The following is a 27,325-nucleotide window of genomic DNA, read 5'->3' as shown; positions in this document are numbered from 1 at the left end:
AATCCAGAGCAGGGACACAATTATTTCATCTGAAGAAAGAGACTAATTAAACACAAGATTGCAGCAAGTGCATTTGTTGGGAGAACCAGAGGCATTCTGCTGTGGGAAGACTCATTGCTCATTCCTAGAGTACGATAATAGGGAGGGAGTCTTAATCATGCTTTTAATGATCAAAGGTGTTCTTAAGATCAATCCTTTCATTAACTGGGTGAAGAGCGATACTGACCTAGTGGGACATTTCAGGCGGCATAAATTAATTATGAACTGCTGCACATGATCTGCTGGGTATTGAGTTCATAGGCCTTTGCAGGAAAAGGCTAGAGGAAATTCTGTTAACACTCTGAGGAGCGGATGTTAAGGAAAGAAAGCTGGGGCTTGCTGAACTAAGGCTCCATGCCACCCTTTCAGTGACTGTTTGGGAATGAGACCATGGGGTGTGCTTGACTTAATCTGGCCACCACCGTGTCTGGCCTTTCAGCTATGTCCAGGATGAGGTTGAAAAACTTACAGTGATAAACCATCCAGGTTTGCCTGGGACTGTCCCGTTGTAGCACTGAAAATCCTGTGTCCTGGGATGTGAAAAATCCTGATTTCCAGTGATGGGTAGGGTATAGACAGTTGTGGCGGAAGTACAAAACCCGTACTACAGCCCAAAATAGAGGGCTGAATGCAACACTGATTTAGTGTTAAGTGGATACCAAATAGGTCATTTGCCGTCTATAGCGGCAGTTGCTGTTTTTAAGCCTGTTGACTTTGGGTGGGCTTTTGAAGGTGCCTTTTGTTACCCTTGTTCTGTATCTTGTCTGAAATGAATATGAGCAAGGCATGGCTTCTGGGGTCAGGTATCTCCCCCTGGATCTTAATAACCTAGATTTAAATCAGGTGTCCCATATGAGCTTGCATTAGCCATGCGGCTTGGGAAAAGCCATCTAACCTCTGAGACTTGTTTTCCCATCTATGCAGTAGAGATAATAAGAGCACCCCTAGAGATCTGCAATGAGGAGCAAATGGGAAAATGCTGTAAAATGCCTATGGAAGGGCTTGGTTCAGAGTAAGAAATTAATACATGTCACTGCCATTAATAAATAATGTCACAGCTCTGATTATTACCATCATTGTTGGTGCAGGCAGCCCAGTGGGTGTGACCAGGCTGGATGGGACAGCACAGGGCTGTGCTCTGAGCAGCTTTCCTGCAAGCACTGTGAAAGCACAGAGATGACAGGGACTTCTCTTGTGCATGGCAGAGAGACATGGTATGGTTGTCTTGGACCCTGTTCTCTGGCGGGCCTGGACTCGAGTCATCTGGGGAGCGTCTTGGGAGTGGTGGTGGGAGGTGGAAAGGAGACCAGCTGGGGTTTCAAAAGCCTGTTTAGAAACGCAGGTGTTTCATCTGCCCCTCTCCCTAGAGGGCTCCTTTCCACGCAGGATGGCATCAGATGGGAGAGGTGGACCGTGTGGACCCCTAAACATTTGGGGTACTATCTTCTGGCCACTGATCACATCAATGAGGCACTCAACAGGTCTGTGGGGCCTGAAGTCTTAGAGAACACAGGCTCCACACAGCCCAATTCTAGCCCTCTCTGTCCTTCACAGCCCCTTCCAAGTTCCTTCCCGGCAACTCACCCAACCCCCACCTTCTGGGTGGGGCCAGCCAGGTCCCTGTGACCATTTCTTTACATTTTCATGAGCTTTTTTCCGCCCATTAAAACATGAACATAGGAAGAGGTACCTAGGGCTGTTTAGTCTCAGTCAAACTTTTTTTTTTTTTTTAAACAAACAAAAGCTTGGCCAGGTGCAGTGGCTCACATCTGTAATTTCAGCACTTTGGGAGGCCGAGGCGAGTGGCTCACCTGAGGTCAGGAGTTTGAGACCAGCCTGGCCAATATGGTGAAAACCCATCTCTACTAAAAATACAAAAACTAGCCAGGTGTGGTGGCGCACGCCTGTAATCCCAGCTACTCGGGAGGCTGAGGCACGGGAATCGCTTCAACTCGAGAGGTGAATGTTGCAGTGAGTCAAGATGGCACCACTGCACTCCAGCCTGGGCAACAAGAGTGAAACTCCACCTCAAAAAAAAAAAAAAAAAGCACAAATTCTGCTCAGCTGCCCTCTGCCAACATAAATGTCTTCTTACAGCACTGAACCAGGGCCTGGGAGGAGAGCAAAAGCTTCATCCTCCTGAGCTCAAGTGATCCTCCTGCCTCAGCCTCCTGAGCTGTCAAGTAATTGGAACTGACTTGCCCTTTTAAGGTTGAGGAAGTTCCCTGTATTCCTAGGGAGTTTTCTTTTCTTTTAATTAAGAATGGATGTTAGATTTTTTCTTTTTTTTCTCTGAAATATGTGGCACAGAGAAGCATGTTAGATTTCGTCAAATACTTTTTCTGAGTCTATTGAGGTTTTTCCATTTTTACTTTATAATATGATGAATTATATTGATTGATTTTTGAATGTTAAGCCAATCTTGGATATTAAGCCAATTTCTAGGATAAATCCCGCTTGATCAGGATGCATATCCTCTTTACATATTGTTGGAATTGATTGGTTAAATCTTGTTTAGGATATTCGTGTCTATGTTCATGAGGGCTGTTGCTCTTTGGTATATTTTCTTGTCATATCTGTTAAGCTTTGGTATCAAGATAATGCTGGCCTTGGAAAATGAATTGGGAAGTGTTTTCTCCTCTGTAATTTTCTGAAAGAGTTTGTATAGAATAAGTGTTATTTCTTCCTTGAATTATTGGTGGAATTCACCAGTGAAACCATCTGAGCCAGGAATTGATTCTTTGACTTTTCATATTTTCTTTTTTCTACTTTAGGTTTAGTTTGCTCTTCTTCATCTAGTTTTTTCAGGTGAAAGGTGAGGTCATCAATTTGAGACTTTTTTTCTTTTTCTAATACAGACATTTAGTTCTGTAAATTTTTCCCTAAATACTGCTACTTTAGTGGCACCTAACACATTTTTACATGTTATATTTCATTTTATTTTTATTATTTATTTTTTGGAGACAAAGTCTCACTCTGTCACCCTGGCTGGAGTACAGTGGTGTGATCTTGGCTCACTGCAACCTCCGCCTCCTGGGTTCAAGCAATTCTCGTGCCTCAGCCTCCTGAGTAGCTGGGATTACAGGCGCACACCACCATGCCTGGCTAAGTTTTGTATTTTTGGTAGAGACGGGGTTTCTCCATGTTGGCCAGGCTTGTCTTGAACTCCTGACCTTAGATGATCCACCCACCTCGACCTCCCAAACTGCTGGGATTACATGCGTGAGCCACCATGCCCAGCCTATATTTCATTTTAAATAACTACAAAATACTTTCTGTTACCCTTATGATTTCTTCTTAGACCTATGAGTTATTCAGGAATGTATCATTTAGTCTCCAAACATTTGAGGACTTTCCAGAAATCTGGAGTTTTCTGTCCTCTCTCCTTTCTGGTACATTGTCCTATGAATTCCAACTGCTGTGACCTCCCTGGACTCTCAGCTCTGTCCCCTCAAACTCAGGAATTCTCCCAGGTGCTGCCTGATTCTCCTTCTTTGTGCTGCAGTCTGGAAACTGTCCCAAGGCAACAAGCCAGGGCAATTGTAAGGTTCATCTGGTCTGTTTTATGACTCTCTGGGATCACAATCTTTTATTGCCTAGTGTTCAGCCTCTTGACAACTGTAGTTTCAAACATTTTTTGTCCAGCTTTTAGTAGTTTCAGGCAAGAGGGTTTTATGTGGTCAGATTCCACCTACTTTCTGCTTTAAACTCACTGTTGTAATTGCAAAAATTAGAACATTTTGCCATCTTTCTCTCCTTATCCACTTTTCCACAATGTTTTTATTACCTCCATGTTCTCTCTGAATTCTGTGACTTCATGCATCCTTTTTACTCACTAATCTTGACTGGCATTTATCCTCCAATGCAACAGATTTCTCTCTGATCGATGCCATGCAATATGCACACAATGCATTTCTTCTTCACGCTCCCACCTGTTAGCCAAAGGACAAGGAGCACAGCTCTGCCATCTTCATGCACACATTTGCTCTGTCTTCCTACCCAGAGTGCTATTGTGAGTGTTTCTCTCCATCAAGCTCTTCTATAGCCTTCACTCCAGAGTATTCCTCCATCGCCTTCTTTCCCTGCACTATCCTAGACTAAATTTTCCTCATCACTGGCTTGTAATAGCCTTGTTCTTTCTAGGCCCACTGTTCTACACATGATGCCATCGTAGGTATTTCTGTAAAGCACAGTTTTGATCATAGCACACCTCATACATCTTCTGTGTCTCCTACTGTACTCAGAAATTATGCCCAAGGTTTTTGAGTTCCTTCCTTCCTAAAGCCTTTGTCCGTCTTCCAGTTGAATGTTTTTTCTCCTCTGGGCCCCTGTGGCGTGTTTGTTTTCTCTTCTAATCACTGTACCTATCACTTTCTTCCTTGAAATGAGCTGTGGACTGCTGACTCCTTCCTAGCGCATAATCTCTGTGAAAGTGCACTGGAATCAGGGCACCTCACAGAGCCTTGTATGTATTAGGTGCGCACAAAATATCCCATGTTCCATCTTGTCTCTGGTTGGCACATTCTCTCCAGCTGAAACTTTTCTTCATGTTTCTCCATGTTTCTCCTGCCCTTTTCTCCATGTTTCAGGGCAGGTGGCCATGGACAGACTCACCAGTGTTCTTCTAGCACCAGGTTCTTCAGCTCCAATTCAGTAAGTCTAGGGATTGGGTGGGGGACTTATTGGTCCTGCCTGGGCATCATGGCTTCCTTTGGACCAACCCTACCCAGTTTTTAAGATAACTAAATACTATAATGGGTCACAAGTCCCAGGTGTGGAGGTAAATAACAGAAGAAGGAAGACTGAGAAGCTTGCATGTCAGACAAACAATTGTGTTCTACACAGTGGGAGCCACTCCTTCCTGCATCCAGGAAATGGCTACTCATGTGGGTAACTCAGTTTTGAATTGGTGCCTCTCTGGACTTCGCTCCCAATTGTAGGTCATTAAAGCCCACTTACCTCTCTTAAACTCAGGTGTCATTCTAAACATTTTATGCTTTCTTCTGAAAATCGTATTGAAATAAACATGATTGTATGATCCATCAAATACTAACACAAATTGAAAGTAGCACATTTCTACTTCCTTGTATAAATAGTATTAAATCCCTAGGTATGCATTTCACACAACACCCCTGTATATGATCAAACTTGTCTAATCTGAACTGCTTGTGCATGGAGCAGTCTGGATTAGAGAAATAGCTGAATCCTGATATTTATTTTACATCATTCATGTTTCCTTATTACTGATTAGAGTTCTCATCTTAGGTCATTCTCACATTGCTATAAAGAAATACCAGAGGCTGGGTAATTTAACAAGAAAAGAGGTTTGATTGGCTATGGTTCTGCAGGCTGTATAGGAAGTACGGCCCTGGCACCCGCTAAGCTTCTGGGGAGGCCTCAGGGAGCTTCCAATCATGGCAGAAGGCAAAGGGGAAGCAGGTACATCCCATGGCCAGAGCAGGAATGAGAGACAGTGTGTGGGAGCATCACACACTTTTAAACAACCAGATCTTGCATGAACTCACTCATCATCAAGGAGATGGTGCTAAGCCATTCGCGAGGGATTTGCTCCCATGATCCAAACACCTTCTACCAGGCCCCACCTCCAACACTGGGGATTACATTTCAACATGAGATTTGGTGGGGATACAGATGCAAACCATATCAGTTCTTCTATAGACAAACATAACTTAATCTGGTTTAAGTAGAAATAATCTATTAAGAAATTTAGGACGCAGCGCCGTGCTCATGCCTGTAATCCCAGCACTTTGGGAGGCCGAGGCGGGCAGAATGCCTGAGGTTGGGAGTTCGAGACCAGCCTGGCCAGCATGGTGAAACCCCGTCTCTACTAAAAATACAAAAATTAGCCAGGCATAGTGGCAGGTGCCTGTAATCCCAGCTACTCGGGAAGCTGAGGCAGGAGAATCGCTTGAACCTGGGAGGCGGAGGTTACAGTGAGCCAAGATCGTGCCATTGCATTCCAGCCTGGGCAACAGAGCGAGACTCTGTCTCAAAAAAAAAAAAAAAGAAAGAAAGAAATCGAACCAGTCTACAGAACGGTTGGGGTAGCTGAAGAGACAGACTCTGCCAGGATCTGTCCCAGTACTCTTCTCTCTCATGTAATTCCTTCCCATAAGTCAAAACCTTGTGAAAGCACCTCTCTATGCAAAGAGTGTTATAGGCCAGGTGCAGTGGCTCATGCCTGTAATTCTAGCACTTTGGTGAGGCTGATGTGGGTGGATCACTGGAGCCCAGGAGTTCAAGACCAGCCTGGGCAACATAGTGAGACCCCATCTCTACAAAAAAAATTTAAAAATTAGCCAGGCATAGTGTTGCATACCTGTAGTCCCAGCTACTTGGGAGGCTGAGGTGGGAAGATTGCTTGAACCCGGGAGGTGGAGGCCACAGTGAGTCATGATCACGCCATTGAACTCCAGCCTGGGCAACAGAGCGAGACCCTTTCTCAAATAAATAAATAAATAAATAAATAAATAAATTAGCCAGGTGTAGTGGCACACACCTGTAGTCCAAGCTACTCAGAAGGTTGAGGCAGGAGGATCACTTGAGCCCAGGAGTTTGAGGCTGCAGGGAGCTATGATCACGGCTCTGTATCCCAGCCTGGGCAACAGGGTGAGATCCATTCTGAGAGACAGAGAGAGAGAGAGAGTGTGTGTGTGTGCACACGCACATGCATGTGTGGGTGATATCATGAACAGCGGGTAATTCTGAATAAGTCCCCTCCTCTATCTGGGCATCACTTTCTTCATCTGTCGGGTTATGGGGTTTGACTAAGATTTTTTTTTTTTTTGAGACCGGGTCCTCACTCTGGGAATGCAGTGGCACAATCACTGCTCACTGCAGCCTTGATCTCCTGGGCGCAAGTGATTCTCCCACCCCAGCCCCCTGAGTAGCTGGGACTATAGGTATACACCACCACCCCTGGCTAATTGTTTTTTTTTGTTGTTGTTGTTGTTTTTGTATTTTTGTAGAAACAGAGTTTCACCATGTTGCTCAGCCTGGTCTCAAACTCCTAAGCTCAAGCAATTTGACCATCTCGGCCTCCCAAATGTTGAGATTGCAGGGGTGTGCCACCGTGCCTGGGTGACTAAGGGTCTTAAAAGTCCCTTCCAGTTTGAATAGTTCATGACCCTCTGAATTTTCCCACAATAGCAGATTCAGAGAAGGAAATCAATGAGTCAATAGAAGAAGCTTTTATTTTTGATTTACTGATGGCTGCCTGTTTCCCTAAAAAGATCTGAGGAGATGAGTGCTCTAGATGTTCCATATGCACCCGTACGTGTCTTTCCCTAAGGGAGATTGGTTGTTCTTTTCAACATATAAACTCATTAGTGCCTTAGAAAAGCCAGGGAAATCCCCTTCTGTCACTGCTGCTACCTATTGCAAAACAGTTCTGGTTTTGGGGCTCAGAATATCTTATGCCCTTAAGCTGGATAAAATATGTAAAGAAAATAAGATTTAGGGGCACAGTGCAACACGTGCCCTGAATGATCTCATGGTAGAAATCTAATTTTGCTTCTAGTTATTTGGGGTTATAGATAGGATTATATCTCTCAGGCAGAGAAAGTCATTAATCAAGAAAGGGGCCTCTTAATCCTTCTCCCTATTTTAATGAGACACTTTAAAATACCTTGCATTGGTGAATGGCAAGTGTCAGCTGGGTGCGATTAGCAGGCTTTTGTGGCAGGTTTGCTGTGGTACTGTGTGCTCAGGTATTCACCAGCCTAATCCTGCCTGACTATCACGGGGGCGGAAATGGACAAAGATGGCTTTATGGCCTCCATCAAGTTGCAGGCTGCTGAGTGGGCATTTGAAAGCTTTGTCCCACAGCCTGGACAATGGCATATGGGATACGTTCTTAGAAATCAGCCCTGCAGTATTAGCATAGTCCCTAGGCAGAATCTCCAAAGTAAATAATATGTACCAGCAACAGAGTTTCACCATCAGTGTATGGGTGGGTCCCTCCTTTATTGAAATCAGAATGTCAAACCTGGTAGAAAGGTGCCAGAGAACTGGGAGTCCCCCTCTTCCCTCTGTCCCCTCTCTTCCCTCCCTCCTTCTTTCCTTTCGTGGCCAGCAGCTGTGCTCATCACTGGGGCGATAGCAATGTATAAGACACCAGTTCCTGCCTTCAAGGAGCCCAAAGGGTAGGAGTGACAGATACGTTGCATTGATCAGTTATGCGGCACAGTAAACAACCTCAAGAAGAGGTTCAAGAGTAAGTGCTGGCCGGCTAGGTTCCGTGGCTCATACTTGGAATTCCAGCACTTTGGGAGGCCGAGGCAGGTGGATCACTTGAGGTCAGGAGCTCAAGACCAGCCTGACCAACATGGTGAAACCCCATCTCTACTAAAAATACAAAAATTAGCTAGGCTTAGTGGCGCATGCCTGTAATCCCAGCTACTCAGGAGGCTGAGACATCAGAATCCCTAGAACCTGGGAGGTGGAGGAGGCAGTGAGCTGAGATCACACCATCGCACTCCAGCTTGGGTGACAGAGCAAGACTCCATCTCAAAAAAAAAAAAAAAAAAAGTTAAGTGCTGGCCGAGTACAGTGTCTCCCACCTGTAATCCCAGCACTTTGGGAGGCCAAGGTGGGAGAATCACTTGAGGCCAGGAATTCAAAACAAACCTGAGCAACATAGCAAGACTCCATGTCTAAAATACATATATATTTATAATATATAATATATATACATATATATATGTAAAATATATTAGCCTAGCATGGTGGCATGTGCCTATAGGCCTAGCTACTCTGGAGGCTGAGGAAGGAGGATTGCTGGAGCCCAGGAGTTCAAGGCTGCAATGAGCTACGCTGGTGCCACTGTACTCCAGCCTGGGCAACAGAGTGAGACCTTGTCTCCAAAAAAAAAAAAAAGAAAAAAAAAAAGGAAAAAAAAAAGAATAAGTGCTTATTTTGTTCATGCCCCTGAGAATTGGCTGGAGGTTGGCTGATCTAGGCTGGGCACAGATGGGGTGATTTGGCTGGGGCACGTCTTCTCCATGTGCCTTTCGTTTTCCTAGACTGGCAGGCCAGCCAGAGCATGTCCTCCTCATGCGTAGAAGTTCACCAGCGTGGGCAGAATCAAGCCAGGCTGCTTCAGGCCTAGGCCTGGACTGGGCGTGCTGTGGCTTCTGCATTATTCTATCGGCCAAAGTAAGTTACATGACTCAGCTGAAAAATCAAAGGGCAGGTAAATATGCTCCTCCTTAATGGGAAAAAATCCCAAAGTTACATGACAAAGTGTGTTGATATAGGAAAAGGGTAAAGAATTGGGGCCAGTAATGCAACTGATCCCCTATGTTAACCAATTAGAGCAATAAAGCATCGTATTAGCACTCTTTTAGTTGCAAGCATCAGAAACACTTCTCAAACAAGCCCAAGCCAAAAAGGAATTGTTGGGCTCACATAGCTGGGAAGCCTCAGAGCTGTCTGACTATGCACAGCTGGATTCAGAACTCAGATGATGATTTCAGGGCTGTGATTCTCTTTTGTCCTCTTGGCCTGGCTTTTCAATGTGTTGGCTTCATCCTGCAGTTGACTTTTTTAGTGCAGTTAGGTAAGATGACTTCAGCAGGCTGGGCAAGGTGGTTCACACCTGTAATCCCAGCACTTTGGGAGGCTGAGGCGGACAGATCATCTGAGGTCGGGAGTTCGAGACCAGCCTGGTCAACATAGTGAAACCCTGTCTCTACTAAAAATACAAAAATTAGCTGGGCATGGTGGTGTGTGTCTGTAGACCCAGCTACTCACGAGGCTGAGGCAGGAGAATTGCTTGAACCTGGGAGGCAGAGGTTGGAGTGAGCCAAGATTGAGCCACTGCACTACAGCCTCGGCGATAAAAGTGAAAACTCCATCTCAAAAAAAAAAAAAAAAAAAAAAAAGGAGAAGGTGGCTTCAGCAGTTCCAGGCTTCTCCAGTCTTTATTGCTGTCACTGGAGGAGGAGAGACCCTCTCTCACACTAGGAAGCATACACCAAAGTCTTAGAGAAGTCTTTGGCCCTGGTTAGGCCACGTGTGCATCTCTGAGATGGAGTATTGTGATTGGTTGTTCTGTGTCATGTGTCCAGCCCTGTGTTGAAGGGGCAGAAGGACCTGAAATACGCAAACCAGGCACAAATAAAGTGGGGGAAGGTCGTTCTCTCAAAGGAGCAGCAGTGTGTTTTTACCAGATGGCAGAGGAAAGGGTGCTGGGCACACACAGGTACCAGGTGTCACTTCAGTAAAGGGTCTTGTGGGGGCAAAAAGGAAGGTGTAGAAAGATCCTACTATTTGTTCCTCTATGGCAGACACATCCCATTGCTGGTCCCAGACAGCCTTTAGTGCTGTTTAGTGACAACACAAGAGCCAGTGATGTTTAGAGCAATATACCACCACCAAGAAAGACCACTGGTCTGGCAGGCAAAGGGGTTCATGACCCAGCTCCACCACCCAAATTAGGATGAATGGACTATGCCGGCCAGGACGAGGCAGACACCAAACTGGGTCACTAGATGATCTGTAAGCTCCCTTCCAGTTCTCATGCTTTGTAATTCTGTCTTTGACCTTGATCACAGGTTGAGCCGGAGCATCTCAAAGGTGACTTTTCCACCCCAACCATGGCTTGGTGCTAAGACCCTTACGTGTGGTTGAGGTCAGGCAGAGAGCTGCCAAGGCTGCCAGTGGCATTTGTATTGATGCATTTTCTGATGCAGCGTTTTGGCTTTCAGAGAAGGCAGCAAAGTTTGCTGGGGGAGTGTGGGAGGTGAATGCTTTAACTCCACGTCCTATTGAACACACACATCTCTGTGTGCCTGCCCTGGGCAGGCAGTGGCATTTCAAGCACGTAAGCTGGACATGGCCCTGCTCTCAGAAGGAAGTCCTGGGGTTTAGTCTTGGGCAAGTCACTTAGCCTCTTCCAGCCTGTTTTCCCATCTGTAAAATGGGAATGATATATACCCTGCTAACATCACAGGGTTGGTTACGGGAGTCAGTTTACAGAAAAGCAAGTGCATGAGAGTATTTTGTAAAAATGTCATACACCGGTAAGGGATTATATTCGGAGAGAATCCCTATCTAATTGGAGCAGTGATTGCATCTGTTTTGTAGTGACAGCTGTGCACTCTAGGGATTCCCAGAAGGCACCCACTGAGTGACGGACTTTTATACAGGTAGCTGGGCTACAGAGGAGCAGCATAGCAGAGGCGGGCCATAGGGCATGTTGGAGACAGCCTCGTGATCTCATCTCTGAGACAGAGTTGCTCACAACCCGGTTTGGATGTTTGTCCCTGCTCAAGTCTCATGTTGAATTGTAATCCCTGATGCTGGAGGTGGGGCCTGGGGGGAGGTGTTTGGATTATGGGGGTGGATCTCTCATGGTTGGTGCTGTCTTCATGACACTGAGTGAGCTCTCGAGAGATCTGGCTATTTAAAAGTGTGTGGCACCTCCCCAACCCTTTCTCTTGCTCCTGCTTTCACCACGTGAACTGCCTGCTCCCCCTTCACCTTCTGCCATCGTTGTCAGCTTCCCGAGGCCTCCCCAGAAGCCCAGCAGATGCTGAGGCCATGGTTCCTGTACAGCCAGCAGAACTGTGAGCCAGTTAAACCTCTTTCCTTTATAAATTACCCAGTCTCAGGTATTTCTTTACAGCAGTGCAAAAACTGCCTAATACACTCTGTGTAAAACTGTTGGTCTGAGGGTCAGACTAGGTCCCTACTCTTAGACGCATCAGAAGGCATTCCTGACATCTCTTGGGCATCGGCTCCTTCAGCCCCTCTGCCTCAAGCAGTGATGAAGGGAAGAGTGGCTTGACGGTGAGTGTCACCTAGAAGCTCCCTGCCCTGACCTAGGCTTACCCCTGCCCCCAGCCTATCCCTTATATGATGTTTCCTTCTCTCATTCTGCTTTTTTTAAGGCTCTGGAGGTCTGGCCTCTTTAAATAGCACATCTACCACCCCGGAGGAGGGAGATACAGCCAGGGCTGCTCATGTCCTTGAACTCTGTGGCTGGCTAGGGGTGGGGGCAGGAGGAGGCCTCAGACTGCAGAGTGGGTGCCGCTCTGGAAGCTCTGGGCTGGGACAAGGGTGCCATCTCCTGCTGGGGCCAGTCTGGAAGGGGTCACTGCATGTCGAGCCTCTGTTCCACCTGCTTCCATGAGGGATTGGCAGGTAGGGGTTAAGGTAAAAACACATTTGTGTATACAGGGGTGTATACAGGTATACAGGGGTACACAAATTAAAGATAAAAGAGACCAGGCACAGTGGCTTACTCCTATCATCCTAGTGTTTTGGAGGCCGAGGCAGGAGGATAGCTTGAGGCCAGGAGTTCAAGCCTAGCCTGGCCAACATAGTGAGACTCTGTCTCTAAAAAATAAAATAAAATGAAATAAAAAATTAGCTGGGCATGGTGGCATGCACCTGTAGTCCCAACAACTTGGGAGGCTGGGGTGGAAGGATCCCCTGAGTCTAGGAATTCGAAGCTGTAGTGAGCCATGATTGCACCATTGCAATCCAGCCTGGGTGACAGAGGAAGAACCCCACTCAAAAAAAAAAAAAAAAAAAAGATGAAAGAGAAACTAGCTGGATAAGGAGAGATGGTGACAGAAGCCAGAAATTACATACTTCCTTGTGACTGAGGTCTAAATTTGGCCCTGAACTTTTTGGCAGACAAGACAAAAAGAGTAATATGACAGGTTTCTTAGTCTCTTTGTTTAATTGAAAGAAACAAGTGTTCAGCGAGGGCAAACTTTCCCCCTCTGGCACAAAGTTGTAGAAGGAATTTATCACCTAGGGCCTTATCTAAAGAATATTGGGTAACATAAATTCATTCATTCCGCAAATAGAGGAAGTATACAAGATGTTGGTCTCATCAGCTGATGCCTTGTGAGCAGAAGCATTTGTGCTCTTTGCTGTTTCTGTTTTTTTCTTTTATATTTCTCCTCCCATCCCTACCTCTCCCTCTTCCCACCCCCTCTTTAGTCTTTGTTGTTTTAATGTCTGTGTTTCCTGCTTGACTCTATGCCTTGTGTAGACAGGGGTCTGGTTTCTCTTGCTGTTTGTTGGTTTTCCACATATCAGGGAGGCTTCCAAAAATGTTTGTTGAGGTAATTTAATAAGTAGTGCTTTAAGGGGGAAAACAAGTTATTTTGTGGGTAATTGGAAGGACATCTAACCCAGAACTGGGGGCAGTTGAGGGGGGAGATAGTTTCCTAGGGAAAGTGACACCCAGCCAAGATTTGAAGCACTCATAGAAATTAGGTAGAGGTCAGCCGGGTGCGGTGGCTCACGCCTGTAATCCCAGCACTTTAGGAGGCTGACATGGGCAGATCACTTGAGACCAGGAGTTCAAGACCAGCCTGGCCAACATGGTGAAAGCCCATCTCTACTAAAAATACAAAACATTAGCCGGGCATGGTGGCGGGCACCTGTAATCCCAGCTACTCGGGAGGCTGAGGCGGGAGAATCACTTGAACCCAGGAAGTGGGGGTTGCAGTGAGCCGAGATCATGCCATTGCACTCCACCCTGGGTGACAGAGCGAGATCCCATTTCAAAAACAAAAAAAGAAATTAGGTGGAAGGTGAGGGGTGAAGACTGTTCGGAGACAGAGGATGTCACATCAGCCATGGCCTCTGTGCAGAGGGCCAGGGGTGAGTGGGGAGGGAGAAGGCTGGAGAGAGAAGTGGGAGCCTCTGAAGAGGAGTTACACTTTGGCCTGAAGACAATGGGAACCCATGAAGGGCTGGATATGATCAACTGGGCTTTAGAAAGATGACTTTAGCTTGAACTGGAGGGGAGACCAAAACTAGAAGCAGTGAGACCCAGGAACCTGGGTGAGGAATGATGGTGACATAGACTAGAGTGAGCCTCTGCTTGGAGAAAAGTGGGCAGATTGGGGGAAAAGAGAGAGAGAGAAAAAACAGAGTGTGTGTCTTCAGCTTCTAGAATTGATGGGATGTGGGGGGTAAAGGAGGCATGAGTCTAGAGTCACTCCCAGGCTCCATGCTTGGGTGACTCAGGGTGGTTGATGGGCATTCCTTGGATGGGGAACCCAGGAGGAGGGGCAGGCTTTATTGGGGGAAAATAAAGAGTTCGATGTAGAAAGGTTGTTCTTGAGATCCTAAAGAATACCCCAGAAGAAATGTCTGGCAGCACATGGTTCTGCTGCCAGGAGACAGCCGGCAACTGAGATCAAGTTTTGGAGTCATCATTCTGTAGAATATAGGCAAAGTCAGGAGGCTGCCTGAAAGCCCCAGGGAGAGACGGAATGGGAAGAGGACTCAGACTGGACCCTGAGAACTCGAACATCTCATGGCCTGGTGGAGGAAAAATAATCAGCAAAGGCAGATGGATACACAAACAAGTGTAGTGTTATGAAGGCCCACGGAAGCCAGCTGTCGAAACTGGCCATTGGGATTTCAAGAAGGCCAGTTAGGCCAAGTGCCACTAAAAGGTCAGCAAAGATAAGGACTGAAAAACATCTTTGGCATTTAGCAACAAGGAAGTCACCGATGACTCTTGCAGGAACAATTTCAGTGGGAGGTGGTGGCAATGGTAGTGGTGGTACTGAAGCCAGAGCTAGTGGATTTAAGCATGAGAGGGAAGGTGAGGAGAGAGAGGAGTGGGGACAGTTCATTAAAAGAAGTTTGGGTGTGAAAGGAAGAATAAAGAAAGAAAGGAAGTTGTAGAGAGAGGTGGGACAAGGAGGGAGAGTTATTATTTTTTTTTTAAGATGGGAGAACACAGTGGTTTATGGACAGTGTTTTCAGCTGCAGTTCTGTCCAAGATATAGAAATGGTCTTTGGGTAGTTTCATCCGTGAGTTCTTCAAAAATTCCAGGAAGATACTTCTGGATAAACAAATATGGTCCAAGAATTTTGTGGGAATCTCACCCAAGAGGGGACGGAGCTCTGTAAACCCAGAGAAGGGAGAGGCAACGTGTCCCTCCGGGAGGATCTGGGGTATCTCTAGGCTTAGTGAGAGGAGCAGGATGGCTGGCAGCCACTCACCCAACGCAGAGCTCGTTGGCCTGCGGTTGTCAGTGACCCTCGCCCCACTGCCTGGCCTGGCTCCTTGGAGGTGGCGGGTGCTGCAGTCCCTCTGTATAGCAGTTGCCTGGTATGACCCAGGAGTCACCCTCCATGGCATCCTATTGGTGTGTGTGTGCTGATCGCAGCCAGCTACCAAAACTGGCCATTGGAATCCATGTGGGTCTGATGAGAGGGGACAAATGGCAGCCCTCTTGTAGGTGGCTGGAAAATGCCTAATGATGAGTGGATTTGCAGCATGAGGGAGGGGAATCATCAATATTCATGTCCTTGAATTTAATCCCTGAGCTGCATCCAAACTTTTCCAATCTCCCAAATATAGGACATTGAAAAAAGAGGGGAGGACCCCCCCCCCCCCACACACACACAAATCAGTCAATGAAGACTAAACCTTGGAGCTGGGGACACAAAGCTCTTGTGTTTCAGGACCTCCATTTCTGGACCCAGGGACTTGGGAGGACCAGTGAGGGGCCGGTTTCCTTCCTGAGTCTACCAGGTGCTGAGAAGCCCTGGGCTCTGGCCTGGGTCTGGCTTTCTGCAGAAGCTGCCTGCACTGGTCACTCGGGTGTGGGGATGGGAACAGCTCCAATTAGACAAGGCCTGAGGCCACATTTTCTATTGATTGGCCAAGAGGCGGAGGAGAGGGGCTGGGGCCGAGGGAGAATTTCTACGGTCTGTTCCTCTACCCCAGGATTATAGAATGGGGGTGTATGAATTTCCTATGGATGTTTTAATAAATTACCACAAATGTGGCAGCTTAAAGCAATACACACTTATTATCTTGTAGTTTTAAATGTCAGAAGTCCTAAAGTCAAGTTGTCAATGGCACTGCTTTCTCCTTGGAGGCTCTTTGGGGGGGTTCCATTCCCTGCCTCTTCCAGCTTCTAGAGGCCACCTGCAGTCCTTGGCCCCTTCCTGCATCCTTCAAGCCCGCAGCACCGCATCCTCCAGCTCCCGTCTCTGCCTCTGTGGTTATATCACCTCCTCTTCTCTCACTCTTCTCCTCCCACCTTGTGAGGAGCCCTGGGATTACACTGGGCTCACCGGGATGACCCAGGAGAATCTCCCCCGATGAAGACCCTGAACCACCTCTGTAAAGTTCCTTTTGCCATGTAGGTGATATATCCACAGCTTCTGGGGAGTAAGACCCTGACATCTTTGGGGACCACGGTTCTGCCTCCCGCAGTGGGTGTCTGGCTCAGGGTTGTTTCTGAGTGATCCACGGCACCCAGGAGTTCTGTGATGGTTCATAGGGTATGAGGAGGAGCCTGCTCTGAAGCCCACCTGCCTTCCACCTGGGAGGCTGTATTTTTGGCTCTGCTATATATTGGAGTTCTTCAGAAGGTTTCATTTGAAGAAAAACATAGAAAACCATGGATGTAGTGCAATCCCTACAGAATGAGGCCCAGAGAGGGAAGGTGATGGCCCAGTAATGAGCAGTGAATAATGGCAGAGTCAGCGCTAAACTCTGGGGTCCTGTCTCCCAGGCAGGTGTCCTTTTTACTGGCCCTTCTCAGGGATAAAACGACAATCAAGAATGGTGTGTATGTCCTCATTTATTGTCACAGTAACCCTGAGCGAAAGCAGAGGGTCATTTTTATTTTGCCTTTTTTTGGGCCCCATTTATGGTGAGAAAGGCCCCTGTCTGGTGAGGACAGGTGAAGTTCCTGGTGTGTCACCAGGAAGGGACCAGTACTTTGGTGAGGCCTTCAGACAAGCTCCCATCCCCCCAGACTTGGCCTTCTCTCTCGTTCCCTTCTGTTCCTTCCTTGGCCTCTGGCTAATTGAAATGGCTATCAAGTCAGACACAGCCTTGTTCCTGCTCTGGGGATTCTAGGCTGCAGATTGTCATTAGATTAACTGTGAAGGTTTTCCATGCATGCTGGGAGGCAGGGGTGCACGGGATGTGGCAGGACTCGGGGGCCACTCTCCTGAGTGCCTGGAGATGCAGTAATTCAATCAGGGGGTGCAATGCCTCCCCCAGTCTGGCCCAGGCCCAGACACACGGTCCACCTGCCCAGGAGCCAGACGGATTCTCGAGATGGAGCAATTAAATTTAAAGCGAGCTGTCTGAACTGATTTTTCCCCTTCATCCTCATCCAGTTCGGCAAACCCTCTTCCCAGCATCGTCTTGGTTAGTGGCCCAGACAGCCTGGACAGGACTCAAATGGCTGGCTCCAAATTGTGTGCTCTGCACCCTGAAACGCCAGCTCCTGTCCATCTGCCACTTGCCTGCGCAGTCCCTCTCCTGGCTTCCCCAAAGTCAAAGACACTGGGACACACCCTCTGATCTCAGGGGCTGGGCAGCCACGCCCAGCCACACAGCCGAGCAGGGCCAGACTCCTGGGTTGGAGTTTACTTCAGCCCTATGTGAACGGCAACCCCTGGAGTTGTGCAGGTGGTGCCTGGTTCAGGGCAACCCTGAGGGTCAAAAATAAGGGATTGTTCACAGGACAGTTACTTGCATTCTGAATCCTTGTGCCTGGTCTACAGTGGGGGCTGGGGAGGGAGGAAGGGCTTCTCCCTCTAGGAGATGAGAAAGCCCCATTTCATCAGTCACTTCCATCTGACCTGATAAAGGGACACCGGGATGGTGGCCCCGTCATCAAGTTCTGTCACATTTGTCTGGGTGGAGACCCCAGGGGCAGGAAGAACAGGGCAAAGAGAGGAGTCTAGAAGCGGCTCTGGGCAATGTTCTGGTGTAGCTTCTTAGAATGAACAAATGTCAGTACTCAAGCTAGAGAAACAGGCTGAGTGGGGCAGGGAGGGCTCACAAGCACACAGCGAGGGGAGGTGAGGCAGGCTAGCCTCTTGCTGTTCCATGAGCTCCTGGGCACAGCTCTTGGGCTCAGGCACAGTACCTGGCTCATAGTGGATGCTTAATACCTGTTGGTTGAATGAACCAATGGGAGCAACACTGATGAATCTTAGAAGATATAGTATATTTCTTCTCACCACCTCCCCGGGCCGCTTCTTCCTTCTCCTCCTCCTCCTCCTTTGGCCTCCTTCCTTGGCCAATAACAAGTCATGTCTTCATTTCTATAGCCCCAGTGCCTAGAAAAGGGTTTGGTATGCAGTGAATGAAGATGCTCAATGAAGATGTATTAAACAGGTCAATATAATTGGGGACAAGGAGGCTGGTCTTGAAATAGAGTCTACCCTCCCCCGTTATGAAAGGGAGCCATCTTTACCAGGACTTTGGCACAGCTGAGGGAAGTTCTGGGAGTGAGGAGTCTGTACCAGCACTGGGTTGGGTGCCAGGAAACTCAGGTTCTAGCCCCTGTTGTGTGTTGTAGGTAAAGTTCCTTCTTTTCTCTGGGCTGCAGTTTCCCCTTAAGACTTTCTCAAGATGTTGGAACTGAGTGGGACCCTGGGGACCATCTAGCCCAACCCAAGAGAAGGGAGTTGGGCTAGATGATCCCCAGGGTCCCACTCAGCTCCAACATCTTGAGAAAGTCTAGGGGGTTCTGATGAAGCCCAGTTCCCCGGGATCATGGGCCCATGGCACTAGTTTATCATCCCGATGGATCTGGGGAAGGTGGAGAGTATCCATTTCTTTTTTCTTCCCCAAGGACTTCCAGGCAGAAGAGACTGGAGCAGCCTGGGCCTCAGGAATAGAAATCTAGATGTAAAGCGGAAAGTCAGGCCTTGGTCTTCAGAGTCCCTAGGGAATGAGTCCCCAGCTGCCCAGGGAAGGAGGGCCTCTGTAGAGGGGTGGAACTAAATCATCAACTGGAACTTGATGGCACTGCAGCAGATGACATCCCAGCTCCACTGAGACATATTGCTGATCTTGAGACACCAAGTGGCATTGCAAATGCCATGTTGCTGGTTCTATGGCGGGGGTCACTTCTGGGGAGACAGGTTGGGGCCTAAGGACATTAATAAGCTAATTAATGTCCTCAATGGCCATTAGGAGGGCCTTGGTTATTTGGAATTTCAGAGTTAACCCCAACCTGGTCTGCAAGTGCTGAAGGAGGGCAGGGAGCCCCAGGGGTGACCTACAAGTTTGTCCCTGGAATTGCTGAGTAACCCAAATGACCTGGTGACATGTGACGGCTCTTATGTCTTCTCTAGCACTCTTAGGGTCTGCTTTTCTCCTTTAACTCATTCTTGGACCTTATTTCAACCTTTGTTAGGTTATAGTCACGTGAGCTCTCTTAACAGTGTTATTTCTTTTTTTTTTACTTTTAAGCTCAGGGGCACATGTGTAGGTTTGTTACGCAGGCAAACTTGTGTGTCATGAGGGTGTGTTGTACAGATTATTTCATCACCCAGATATTAAGCCTAGTACTCATTAGTTATTTATCCTGATCCTCTCCCTCCTCCTACCCGCCACCCTTCGACAGGCCCCAGTGTGTGTTGTTCCCTCTATGTGTCCATGAGTTCTCATCATTTAACTCCCACTTATAAGTGAGAACATGTGGTATTTGGTTTTCTGTTCCTGCATTCGTTTGCTAAGGAATAATGGCCTCCAGCTCCATCCATGCCCCTGGAAAGGACATGATCTCATTCTTTTTTATGGCTGCATAGTATTCCATTGTGTATATGTAGCATATTTAAAAAATCTAGTCTATCATTGATGGACATTTAGGATGATTCCATGTCTGTGCCATTGTGAATAGTGCTGCAATGAACACATGCATGCATGTATCTTTATAATAGAAAGATTTATATTCCTTTGGGTATATACCCAGTAATGGGATTGCTGGGTCAAATGATATTTCTGTCTTTAGGTCTTCGTGTTATTTCAATAGCTGTGAATGCCAAAGTTTAATTATTGGGGTATATACCTATATACAAATATATGTGTGCATGTATACACATGAGAAAAACACACAAGCTCTCAATGCACAGGTAAATATCTGTAGTCACATAAGCCAGTTTTTCAGGGAAGCTAGGGCTATCTCCAATGAGCCTGTTCCTCTCCTCCTTCTGTATTTTGTCTTCATGAACAACAAATTCACTGAGAAACCCAGAGTCCTCTGTGGCTCCCTCACACACGGAATTAACCACCATGCCCTGTTGATTCTGCTGCCCAGGTGGCTCTGGGATCCCCCACCACCTCCTGCCTGGAGACACAGCCTCCTCCTCAGTTTTCTGGTCCATGGGCCTCTGCTCGGCACTTCAGCTGCAGCTCTGACTGCTCCCTCTGGTCTCTGTGCCTTGGCCCTTCCATGGCCTCTTGGTTCCCTGAATATGCCAATCCCCTCCTCTGACTGCATTCCTCTGCTTGGGACACTTTTCTACACCACCCCCGCCTCCAGCACCTGAGTATTTCTATAATCAAATGATTATTTTTGCTGGTTCCTTGGATTCATCCCAGACGCCCCTTCCTCCTTGCAGCCTTCCATATTGCCTGTGATGTGATACTGTCTCCACTAAAATCAGTTCCAAACCTGCACAGGAGCCTATTGGCTGTATCTCCATAGTGCACCATATACCTAGATCTAGATGTATTTTGAGACAAGATCTTGCTCTGTTGCCCAGGCTAGAGTGCAGTGGCGTGATCACAGTTTACCGCAGCTTCTACCTCTTGGGCTTAAGTGATCCTCTCACTTCAGCCTCCTGAGTAGCTGGGACCACAGGTGTGCATCACCACGCCTGGCTAATTTTGTTTATTTTTTGTAGAGATGGGGTCTTCCTATATTGCTCCAGGCTGGTCTTGAACTCCTGGGCTCATGTCATTCTCCCTCCTCAGCCTCCCAAAGTGCTGGGATTACAGGTATGAGCCATCATGCCCGGCTACTCATATATATATTGTTTATAAATATATACATGTCTTCTCTGTTCCACAGTTATAGATAATGCTGTATAGAATTTTCTTGATCTTCGGGAGGCAGCATTGGGTAGTGACTGAGGAGGCTGGCTCCGGGTTTGGGTGCTGCCTCTTTTACTACATACAAATTGTCTAAACTCTTAGTGTCTCACTTTCATCATCTGTAAATTGGGTGTAATGATAGGATCTACTTCAAGGGTGGTGAGAATTAAATGATAAAATACACATTTTTTTTTTTTTTTTTTTTGAGACAGAGTCTTGCTCTGTCCAGGCTGGAGCCCAGTGGTGCAATCTTGGCTCACTGCAGCCTTCACCTCCCAGGTCCAAGCGACTCTCGTGCCTCAGCCTCCCAAGTAGCTGGGATTACAGGGGTGTGCCACCACACCTGGCTAATTTAGAAAATACACATTTAAGGTGCTTGAAATAGCAGCTAGCATAGAGTAGGTGCTCACTTATTATAGCCTATTTTTTCTTATTATTGAATTCATTCCTTACAGATATATTCCCTGGAGTAAGCTTATTGGATCAAAGGTTAGAAGATTTGTATGGCTCTTGAAATGTTTTGACAAATTGCTTTTGAACAGATTGTACTTTTTTCACTCCCATCAGCCAATGCGCGAGTCACAGCTGGTTGCTCTCTCCTGTCTTCCTGCGCAGTATGCGCCGGAATTTGAAACACAGGTTTTAGAAGATGGGAACCATCGTGAACTCCCCGCTGGGCTTCCGGACCCTCCACCTAGCCACGCCCATCCAGCTGTCTTCCACGACTGGCTCCTGTGACCTCTCTTTCCTTGAGTGTGCTCTATGCTGCTTGGCCCTGCATTTTTCTCTGGTCATTTTGTGGTACAATGATGTATCGAGATATTAATTTATTTTTGTTCTCACTGCAATTAGTGTCTTTCCCTCTTCATTTCAAGATGGCAGCCAAGCCTAGTTCCTGCACATTGCCAGGCTTTGTGTTGCAAGGCATTGAGGGACCAGATGGCAGTGTGGGGCTAGGCAGGGCTGGGAAGGAAGACCGTTGGGGCTACCTGTCTGAATTCAAGCTCCGGTATTGAAGCACTCAGGATCAGGGTGGCAGATGGCAATGCCGAATCAGGTAGAGCTGCCTCCAGGGTCTGGGAGGGCAGGGACTTTATCTGTTTCACTCCCTGTTGGATTCTGAGCACCCAGCACATGGTGGGGCCTGCTTTGGAGGGAGCAGAGGAACTGGCAGATCTTAGGGTAGGGGTTAGAGCAGAAACCCAGACCTAGGAGTTGCCCACACTCATGGGAAGATGGGAGGAGGGAATTTGGGAGCCAGGAATGGTCCTGTCCCAGCTCCTGGCTCTGGCAGGCTTGCGGGCTGCCCTTCCAGGCCATGCTGGCTGGTGGCCTGGAGTCACCCCTACTCATGGTCATCATTGTTCTGACTTTGACTTGACCCTTGGTACAGGTGGCAGCAGCAATGACTGGAGAAAGTGAAGGTGCCTAGGCTGCCAGTCAGCAGCAATAACTGTGGTAGGATATGACTGTTGTCCTGCAAGCTTGGCTATATAAGAAATACCCAATACCTCTTTGAAACCATATTAACTCTGACCTGTTTAACCGTATTAACTCAGGCCTGGCAGGCCTGATCCTGCCAGGCTGGTAGGGTCTTCTGTCCTGATTGGGGCTCCTTCCCTTTGCCCAGGGCCCCGTGCAGGTCCTGGGAGTCTTGGGCTGACCAAGGGCTCCTGTAGCTTTCACGGCTGCCCATGCTTGGCCCTGGGAGTCATGGTTCCCCAGCCAGCCCCTCTGCCAGCTGTTGGGTGGTCTTCACAATCACTTCCCCTAGAGATCCTTCTACCCTCCTGGTTGCTGGGGGTTTCCATCCAGAGCCTGTAGACCTCTACCTTCCTGCCAGGCTTGGAGAAGCACCTCCCCAATCCAATTTCCTGCTGCTTCTGCTCTCTTCAGAGATGCTCAGCGCTCTCTTCTCACCTTCTGGATTATCTAGCGTCAGCCTCTCAGTGAACTGGCACTCTCAGAAGCCAGGAAAAGAGGTTTTCTGCAAGCAACCTCTATTTCAGGCCCTGAGTGTGCAAGCTTCCCTTGAACCAATGGGGTGCTCAGGCTCCGACTCCCTTCTTGGAAAGCGGGATGGAGAGTCTGTGAGAAAAATGTGGCAAGAACAAAATGCAGATTCATATCTCAATAAATGACCTGTCACTCCTGCGCCAGCCATTCTGGGCATGTGGTATGAGTTTCATAAATTCATGCCAGTTGTCTGACAATTCAGGCCCCCTCTCCCCCACCAAAATCCCCTGACTTTATTTATTTATTTATTTATTTATTTATTTGAGACAGTCTTGCTGTGTCACCCAGGCTGGAGTGCAATGGCGCAATCTCGGCTCACTGCAACCTCCACCTATGGTGTTCAAGCGATTCTCCTGCCTCAGCCTCCTGAGTAGCTGGGATTACAGGTGCGTGCCACCACGCCTGGCTGATTTTTGTATTTTTAGTAGAGACAGGGTTTCACCATGTTGGCCAGGCCGGTCTCGAACTCCTAACCTCGTGATCCACCTGCCTTGGCCTCCCAAAATGCTGGGATTACAGGCATGAGCCATCGTGCCCGGCCTCCCTGACATTATTTATAAAAAGGGAAATGTTTGTGTTTGTTTGTTGTTTGTTTTGGTGAGAAGAAGGTCTGAGCAAGTTTGAAGTGCTGTTTACAGAAACTGAATTCAGCTGGTGCTGCTCAGAACTGCCTTGCAGTCTGCAGGTTGGTTAAAAGGTTTATAATTAATATTGCATTGTTATTTCAGGTTCAGAAATCTTTAACCCCTCTCCCCTCAAAACACCCCTCAAATCCACCACTAAATTGCGGGCAGCACGATATTGATTTAAAAGAACAGCATGAAATCATTCATCAGGCATCAGTCCTAGAAAATCGGAGTCGTTGATTCCTAAGTCATGTAATAGCTAATTACATGCTGCATAATGTAAAAATGCAGCAAGGGTCCATTAAGAATAAATCCAATTGTTTGCAAGGTGCATTATAGAAATTCAGGTTGGCATTCTTCCACTTTCAGTGACTGTGTATTGAGGCTTTTGGCAAATGAAAGATCCGGAAATAGAACCGCTGTTTTTATAACAACGCTGTTACACTTAATGCCCATTTTCTCCCTTTAAGTGCATCAAAGTATGGAAATATTGCCATGCTCTTTGGGGGAAATTTTCCTACTGTGATTTTTATTTTTATTTTTTTTTCTGCTGTTAAAAGCCCCAAGAGAGTTCATTTACTACCTACTTATTTGCTACTGTCAAAAGATAGCAAAATTCATGAAAAAACTCAACTGTCAATCCCCAACAAATATGCAATTATTTCAGCCTGGTGTTTTAAGCAAAAATGGCTTTCATGGCAGAAACTTGCTTCTATTTTCTGAAAAGGGGTGGGGGAATGTTCTTGCTTCTAGCTGTTCTGGTTTCTCTGAGGATCTCACAGAAACACCTGTTCTAACACACAGAAGTGAATTTCCACTAGCAGGGCCCTGACATTTGGCTGAATTAAACGCTGGTTTGGTGCCCTTTTGTGTATGCCTTGGTGAGGGGGGAGCGGAAAGTCATTTTTCTTCCAGCCTCACAAAGCCAATCTTTCCAGGGCGTTACACCAGGATGCTGGACAGCAAATGACGGAAGGGCTTGGAAGGGAGGAGAAAATAGATGATCTTGTCCGCATAATAATACAGGGAAGATGTATAAAGGGAAGTAAGTGGTAATGCTCTTGAAAGATAAACAATTGACTGCCTGTCACAAATAATTGATGACTGAGATCCTGAAGAATGTGGCCATGATAAAAAATACATATAGAAGAGTACACATTTCACATTCTCCTGATATCTTGTTGCTTTCTTCTTTGCAGGAATCTTTGCAAGATCAAATTAGAAGTATTATTTGCTGAAAGGCAATATTCTCCACTCTAGGCTTGTGAGAACCGAGCTCCTTGTCTCCCAGGGAGCTTTGGTTTGACTTTCATCTTGATATTGAATTTAAGCCTCGTATTTTATGATAAATGCATGTAGCCCTTGGCCTGCCTGATAATAACAACTGCACCTACCGTGGACGTTCCATTCAGCAGAAGGGCTGGGAGTGGACTCGTCTGATTACTGGAATCTGTTGTTAATTAACTAAAATCTCCCTCTTGTTTGAGCAGTCCTTCGTGGGATTCTTCCTAAAGCACATCTGCTTGCTTTGCTGTCTTGCCCGAGTAAAGAACACCATCGTGAACAGAATTGAATTCCTGGAGGCAGGCGGCTTCCCGTGGTTCTGCATGGCCTACAGGGCAATGCCAAGACCAGCAGGTGGAAGCCACAGGGATCTCAATATCAGTTCACTGGGGGAAGAACTTTCTACCATGGAGAGTTCTCTGAGAATGAAAATGCTAGACTGCCTTGGGAGGTGGGTAATGAGTCCCCTGTTTTTAGGGGAAACTATCGGTGGAGCTGGGTGAACCCATGGAAGTGCGTCCTTACCAGTTCTCATCGCCAAATCAGACAACCTTGAAATTTAATGACACTGGCCGGGTGCAGTGGCTCATGCCTATAATCCCAGCACTTTGGGAGGATCACTTGGTGCCAGGAGTTCAAGACCAGCCTGGACAATATAGTGAGACCCCATCTCTACAAAAAGGAAAACATTAAAAAACACTTAGCTGGCTGTGGTGTGTGCCTTTAGTCATTGCTACTTGGGAGGGTGAGGTGGGAGGATGGCTTGAGCCCAGGAGTTCAAGGCTGCAGTAAGCCATGATCATGCCACTACACTCCAACTGGGGTGACAGAGGGAGACACCTGTCACATGCATCTGTGTGAAGAGACCACCAAACAGGCTTTGTGTGAGCAACAAGGCTGTTTATTTCACCTGGGTACAGGTGGGCTGAGTCTGAAAAGAGAGTCAGTGAAGGGAGATAGGGGTGGGGCCGTTTTATAGGATTTGGGTGGGTACTGGAAAATTATAGTCAAAGGGGGTTTTTCTCTTACAGGCAGGTGGAGGGGTCACAAGGTGCTCCATGGGGGAGGTTCTGAGCCAGGAGAAAGAATTTCACAAGGTTAATTGCTCAGTTAAGGTGGGGCAGGAACAAATCACAATGGTGGAATGTCATCAGTTAAGGCAGGAACAGGCCATTTTCACTTCTTTTGTGATTCTTCAGTTACTTCAGGCCATCTGGATATATACGTGCAGGTCACAGGGGATATGATGGCTTAGCTTGGGCTCAGAGGCCTGACATTCCTGTCTTCTTATATTAATAAGAAAAATAAAATGAAATAGTGGTAAAGTGTTGGGGTGGCGAAAATTTTGTGGGGTGGTATGGAGAGATAATGGGCGATGTTTCTCAGGGCTGCTTCAAGAGGGATTGGGGTGGTGTAGGAACCTAGAGTGGGAGAGATTATGCTGAAGGACGATTTTGCAGTAAGGTTGTTAGAAGGGGCATTTGTCGTATAGAGTGATTGGTGATGGCCTAGATGTAGTTTTGTATGAATTGAAAAACTAAATGGAAGACACAAGGTCCGAATAAGAGAAGGAGAAAAACAGGTATTAAAGGACTAAGAATTGGGCACTCCCAGGACATCTAATTAGGGAGTGCCCAAGGAGGTTCAGCATAATTACTTGCTTGGTTGGCAAGTTTTTAGGCTCTATCCAAGATTTTGGGGTGCAGTTCAAGTTGTGCTGGTGTCTGGAATGAGACTGGGGCCCAATAAAAAGGAGTGTCCATACAGGAACTTAAATGGGCTTTACCCTGTAGCATCTTGAGGACAGCCTCTAATTCTGAGAAGGGCAAGAGGTATAAGTACTGTCCAGTCCTTTTTAAGTTGGAGGCTGAGCTTGGTGAGGTGTTTCTTTAAAAGACCTTTAGTCCGTTCTGTGTTTCCTGGAGACTGAGGATGGTAAGGGGTACAAAGGTTCCACTGAATACCAAGAGCCTGAGAAACTGCTTGGGTGATTTGACTAATAAAGGCTGGTCCGTTATCGTACTGTATAGAGGTGGGAAGGCCAAACCAAGGAATTATTTCTGACAGAAGAGAAGAAATGACCGTGGTGGCCTTCTCAGACTCTGTGGGAAAGGCCTCTACCCATCCAGTGAAAGTGTCTACCTAGACCAAGAGGTATTTTAGTTTCCTGACTTGGGGCATGTGAGTAAAGCCAATTTGCCAGTCCGGGGCAGGGGCAAATCCCCGAGCTTGATGTGTAGGGAAGGGAAGGGGCCTGAACAATCCCTGAGGAGTAGTAGAATAGCAGGTGGAACACTGAGAAGTGATTTCCTTAAGGATAGATTTCCATGATGGGAAAGGAAATGAGAGGTTCTAAGAGGCAGGCTAGCGGCTTGTAACCTACATGGAAGAGGTTATTAAATGACGATAGAATAGAGTGGGCCTGTGAGGCTGGAAGGAGATATTTTCGTTGGTCCAAGAACTATTTGCCTTGTGTGGGAAGAGATTGATAGGT

The 27,325-nt window shown here is 47.1% G+C and overlaps 1 long non-coding RNA gene across 1 annotated transcript in view; it reads left to right on the top strand.

Annotated features, from left to right (window-relative positions):
• LOC134762083 (uncharacterized) overlaps positions 1–27,325 on the top strand; it is a 250,069-nt gene that overhangs the window by 105,063 nt on the left and 117,681 nt on the right. Inside the window, exon 3 of the long non-coding RNA XR_010141631.1 lies at positions 4,629–4,692. This is a non-coding gene — a long non-coding RNA (uncharacterized LOC134762083). The remainder of the gene's footprint in view (positions 1–4,628; positions 4,693–27,325) is intronic.

Source organism: Pongo abelii, chromosome 8, assembly GCF_028885655.2.
Source record: "Pongo abelii isolate AG06213 chromosome 8, NHGRI_mPonAbe1-v2.0_pri, whole genome shotgun sequence".
Taxonomy (NCBI): Eukaryota; Metazoa; Chordata; class Mammalia; order Primates; family Hominidae; genus Pongo; species Pongo abelii.
Note: the sequence above shows the minus strand (reverse complement) of the source record. Positions and strands in the feature narration are given on the sequence as shown.